General features: G+C 40.8%; 1 protein-coding gene across 1 annotated transcript in view; it reads left to right on the top strand.

The window, feature by feature from the left end:
- Window positions 1–1,910: 1,910 nt before the first annotated feature.
- Window positions 1,911–6,000, top strand: part of TASP1 (taspase, threonine aspartase, 1) — a 51,084-nt gene continuing 46,994 nt past the window's right edge. Inside the window, exon 1 of the mRNA XM_008564783.1 lies at window positions 1,911–1,950. The gene's annotated coding sequence lies outside the window, so the exon portion shown is untranslated. The remainder of the gene's footprint in view (window positions 1,951–6,000) is intronic.

Genomic DNA, 6,000 nt, shown 5'->3' with positions numbered 1-6,000 from the left:
TTGCACTATATGTTTATGTCTCTCGTCTAAACTGTGCATTGTGTGAATACAAGTTTTGCCTCTTTTGTCTTTATACATGTACACCTGTGGCTGGTACAGTTGATCCTTGGGAGCTGAATGTCCTTGGCTTCTGGGATTGACTGGTTGCTGACTCCTTTGACCCAATCCTCCTTTCAAGCATTCATTTTTCTAGCACCTTTTACTACTGTGTAAGGTCTAATTATCTGTTGAAGAAATGAATGCTTTTATTATACAGACTTTACCTCCCAGTTATGCAGCACTAGTTTATTTTCCAAATTTTAAGAACAGTTACTCCCAGAGCAAAGTGGACATTTTGGTTTCTTAAATACTTTCATGTCATTTATTTGAGAAAGAAGTTTGGCTCTTCGCATATTTCACAGTAACAAATCTGCACTTGTGGAAGTTTTCTTTCTTTTAAAACTAACATTTATTGATTATTTACTATGGGCCTGATAATTTTCTATTTCTCATATATTGACTTATTTATTTCACACAACAACTCTGAGAGATTATAATCCCCATTTTATAAATATGGAAACTGAGTCACAGAAAGATTAAGTAAATTGTTCAAGGTGATGTAATCGGCAGTGGCAGGACTGAGATATGAACTCAGATTTTATTGGTTCTAAAATCCTTGCTCTTAACCTCTACACTACTGCTGTTCATCATTTGTTAATGTAAGCATTAAGCAGTTTTAACTCATTATTCAAATCACTTACTATAACAGATTCCTACATTCGCTTTCAAGTCCAAAATTCTATTTTTATAGATAAATTTCACAATAGGCTTTTTTTCTTTTATTTTTTACTCACACAGAATATTAGTAGAAAAATACACAGGACAATTAAAATTTTTGAATATGGATTTGGAATTACTAACGGTTAAGAAATTATTTCTTAACAATTAACATATTTTTAATCTAGGAATCCCAGACTAGGAGTCAGTTCCAGAGACTCATTCCCATCCCAGCCCCAAACTGCCTTGTGGACCTGTTTCTTGATTTCTGTAAGGCCCAAATTCTTGGTTCCTCCCCTCTCTGCTGAAGAGCTCATTCCTTCACCCTCTCCATCTCTACAACTGGCTACTGAGAAAGTCCCTCTAAGCTCAGTGGTTCTCAAAGTTTAGGTGCATCAGAATCATCTGGAGGGCTTGTTAAAAAAGACTGTTGAGTCCCAGACCCAAAGTTCCTGATTTGGTTAAGTCTCAGGTGAGGGCCTAAGAATCTGCACTTTTACGAAGAGCCCTGGTGATACTGAAGCTGCTGATCTGGGAACCACATTTGGAGAGATACTGATCTACTTTTTCAAATCTCTGTTTCCCCAAAACAGGTTTAAGGCTAGTTACATGTTAAAGGATTCATGCTAATAGTTACAAGGCAACATTAAAGGGATTACACAAATGTTACTGGGTCTTGGTGTTTGATCCCAGACGGTAAAAGTAAGGCCATCCCCATTTTTCTTCTCCCCAGGACAAGGCCCGCCTCCACCTGCCACATGCAATTCAGGCAGGAACCTAGTTTTCCCTACTGTTTAGGGGTGCTGCAAGGATTGAGTGAAATTAAACTCTTAAGCGACACCTCAATCAATAATGACCAGCTTAATCTGAACCATACCACAGCGCTGATCAGCCAGGCACTCGGATCAGATACAGGCACACCAGAGGGTTTATTAAGGGGCGGGATCGGGAAAGAGAGGCAACAGCGCCTGCGCAGCTCAGAACGAGGCTCTAGGTGAAGTCCGCGCGCACCTCTGAAGCCAGGTGAGCCGCTCCAAGGCGGGGGGAGGAGTCAGAGCAGCGCGCGGGCGCCTGCTTCCGGCCACGTGATCCAGGGACTGGCTAATAGGAAGGCTTGACGTCACCCCCGCTTCCTCACCCTGGCAACGGGCGGGTGACTACTTCCGGCGCAGTGAGGGCTCTGGGCTGACGCGGGTGAGTGTCCCTCTCTCTCACTCTCTCACGCTGTCTGCGCTGCTGCTGCCGCCTCCGCGCCACTGTGTCCGTGCGGGCCCTGTACGCTGGCTGGCACATCCTCTCCCGAGCCGGGAAGGGGCGGCGCGCAGGACACCCCTTTCCCAGGGCGGGGCTCGAGGAGGATGCCTGTGATGCTCCTCATCCCCCGGTCTGGGTCTCGCGTGGGGCCCGCGCCGGCTCCCTTCCCAGCCTTGTCTCGGTCTTGGTGGCCTCTTCGGGGACGGGAGGAAGGACTCTGTGTATGGAGAGTTGTCGCAGTTCCTCACCTGCTTTGCAGTCGAGGGCTGGAGGTGTCTCGGAGTCAGAGGCTCGCAGAGACCCGAGAGTGTGCGCCCTAGTCCTGGGTGGCGGGTTGGGTGCAAGGCAGCCCCGTAGTGTAATAGAGGCCTCATTAGGGTCCCGCGAGACGTTAGCAATTACTGTTTTGGCGGAAGAAGAGGAGGAGGAAAGGACAGAGAAGATGAAGCAGCTGGAAAGGAGGGTGAAAATCAGAAGCTGGAGGTCTCCTGGAAATAGAGGGTATTGTGCTTCCGGTAGGAGAGAGTTCAACTTGCTTCTGTAGGGGAGGGGAAGGAAGGTATTTTGAGGACCATGTGACTGAGACCATCGAATAATAAGCTAAGGAATTTTTACTTATACATTTGGGAGTTTAATAATTTCCTTTTTTTGTTTGTTGTAAATAAAGCGTTTCCCCACCATTTACATCATACCTGGAAAATGGAGAAAGATTTAAAAAGGGATCCACTATAGTTCCACCAACCCAGCATTTTGACATCTTTCATCACCTGCCTATTACAGTCACTCTCAGTTAGGATCTCTTCTCTTGCCATCCTCCCAGGCCTTTCAACCACTAATCTATTTTCTGTGTCTATGGATTTTCCTATTGTGGACATTTCATATAAATGGCATCCAGTAGTATGTGGGCTTTTATGTCTCGCTTCTTTTAGTTAGCATAATGTTTTCAAGGTTCATCCATGTCTGTGTATCAGTATTTCATTCCTTCTTATGGATGAGTTATGTTCCATTGTATGAACATACCACATTTTGTTTATCCATCATGAGATGATGAACGTTTAGGTTTTCATCTTTTGGGTATTTTCAGTAATTTTGCTGTAGACATACATGTTCAAGTTTTTGTGTGGACAATTTTGTGTGTGTGTGTGTGTGTGGCTGGCTAGTATGGGGATCTAAACCCTTGACCTTGGTGTTATAACACCCTGCTCTAACCAAAGGACATATATGTTTTCAGTTCTCCTGGGTACATACCTAGAAGTAGAATTGTTGGGTCATATGGTAACTCTGTGTTTAACTTTTTGAGGAGCTGCCAGATGTCTTTCAAAGTGGCTGCACCATTTTACATTCCCACCAGCAGGTTATGAGGATTTTGATTTCTCCATATCCTTGCTAAGACTTATTCTGCCTTTTTTATTATACTGGCAGCCATCTTGGTGCTTGTGAAGTGGTAGCTCATTGTATTTTTAATTTGCATTCCCTCATCTCTAGTAATGTTGAGCATCTTTTCATGTGCTTATTGGCCCTGTGTGTATCTTTGGATAAATGTCTTTTCAATTCCTTTGTATATACTATTTTTCCAGAATTGTCTTATTTTAAGGTTGAATGAGTTCTTTCTACACTCTGGTTACAAGTTCTTTGTCAGATACATGGTTTGCAATATTTTCGTTCATTTTCTCCCGTTTTGTGGGTTGGCTTTTCACTTTCTTGCATGGTGTCCTTTGAAACACAACAGTTTAAAATTCTGGTGAAGTATAATTTCTTTTTTTCTTTGGTTAATTATACTTTTGATGTCACACCTAAGAAACCATTGTCAACTCCAAAGTCACAAAAAATTTACATCTGTATTTCTAAGAGTTTAATAAGTTTTAGCTCTTATAGTTAGGTCTTTGATCTATTTAGAGTTATTTTTATGTATGATGTGAGGTAGGAGTCCACTTCATTCTTTTGCATGTGGATATCCAGTTTTCCCATCACCATTTGTTGAAAAGACTGTCCTTTCCCCATTAAATGGTGTTGGCACCCTTATTGAAAATCATTTGACGGGCCGGCCCGTGGCTCACTCTGGAGAGTGCGGTGCTGATAACACCAAGGCCATGGGTTCTGATCCCATATAGGGATGGCCGGTTTGCTCACTGGGTGAGCGTGGTGCTGACAACACCAAGGCCATGGGTTCTGATCCCATATAGGGATGGCCGGTTTGCTCACTGGGTGAGCGTGGTGCAGACAACACCAAGTCAAGGGTTAAGATCCCCTTACCAGTCATCTTTTTGAAAAAAAAAAAAAAAAAAAGAAAATCAGTTGACCATAAATGTATAGGTTATCATTTTCTTAACTATTTTTCTGTGTTGGGCATTTAGGTTGTGCCTAGATCTTTGCTATTCTAAATTATCCTGTATTAAAAACAGCCTAAAAGGCATAGAACCTTTTCTGTATTTAAAGTTATTTTGGTAGAAAATGTTCTCAGAAATGGAATTACTGGATCAAGATTAATTATGTTCTGGAGCTCATTTAATGAGGCATTAAACCTTCAATGTCATAATATTAAAAGTAACAACGAAGTTCTTTTTTGTCAGTTGCATTAGCTTAAGGCTTGGATTTCTACTGTAAAAGCTTTTTGCTGGGTGGGTTCTATGACTGACTTCCTCCTTCAACTGCTTCTGGAAGACTTGAGCAAACATAGAGTAAAAAACTTCAACACCACAATAACAGGATATATGGCAGTCATCTAAACGGTTTAAAGAAAAAAGAAGCGTCATCATATGCAGTAGGAAAATAAAACAATCTTTGAGAGAGATGAGGTCAAGATTAAGACCTTAAATTAGTGCTGTGAAAGTTCCTGGAGCAGAAACTATGTTTTATTCTGAGTTTCTCTCCTGGCCTTGATAATCAAGTTAATTTACACTCATATTTGTCTCAGAGGTGGCCAACTTAAATCTCTTTTTAGTAGATAGTACCAAGTAAAAAAAAAATCCAAATACAAAAGGTTATTAGGAGAAAATCAAGTTTCCCTTTTATTCTTGACCCTCAGTCTCCTAGTTCTTTTTAGAGGTATTCATAGTATCGTTAACATGTATCTGTATAGACTGATTCATAATAGAGTATCTCTGGAAAGATGTTATATACAAAATTATACATCTTAAGCCTCTTTACTTACTGACAGATTCCTTTCTCAGAATAGTTACATCAGTTTATGATGCCAGTACAGTGCTAGTTAGAAAAATTTCATTTTTATTTTTATTTCTTTGAATATTCTCTCCTTAATATTAGATATTGAGTTTATATTTACTCTTTTATGTATTGCCTGCTCATGCCTTTTAGCATGGTATTTGTTTTGATTGGAGTTGTCCTTTATGAGGAATATTTTGGCAGCCTTTTGTAGATGGTTGCTTTAAGATAGCCTGCATTTGGAGAGAAAGGTTAAAATGCTTTTTGTAATATTATACTGAGAGGTATATGGGCTGAACAGTGTTGAGGGAAAGGAAGTTTAAATGCTTGAGGGAGAAATCTATCGGATTTGGAAACTTTGGTGCAGTCCGAAATGACATCAAGGTGAGTTAGAAAAGGGTAGTGCTATTAAGTAAAGTAAGAGATAATGTGGAAAGAACTAGATTTTGGGGGAAAAACAAGCTTGTTTTGGGTAGGCTGAGAGTGAGGGGGATCAGGTTGAGCTGTCCCTAGAACTTGTGGCTAGAGCCCAAGACAGACAATAAAGAGTTAGGAATCATCTATTTGCTGAGAGGATAGTTTTGAAAGATTGGTAGAAAGGAGACATTTGAGAATGGGGTCAGAGGGGTCATGAAGAGCTAAGAGAGTAGATTGGCATGCTTGCCAAGGAGAGTACATGATTTAGAAAATCAAAGGTTGCAAGCAGAAGATTAAGGAAAGGCCATTGGGTTTAGTAACTTGGTAAAGATACAAATATGGGAAGACTTTTTTTTTAAAAACAGCTTTATTAAGATATAATTTGTGTATCAGACAATTCACCCATTTAAA

The sequence above is a fragment of the Galeopterus variegatus genome, unplaced genomic scaffold (genome assembly GCF_000696425.1).
Source record: "Galeopterus variegatus unplaced genomic scaffold, G_variegatus-3.0.2 Scaffold191, whole genome shotgun sequence".
Taxonomy (NCBI): Eukaryota; Metazoa; Chordata; class Mammalia; order Dermoptera; family Cynocephalidae; genus Galeopterus; species Galeopterus variegatus.
Note: the sequence above shows the minus strand (reverse complement) of the source record. Positions and strands in the feature narration are given on the sequence as shown.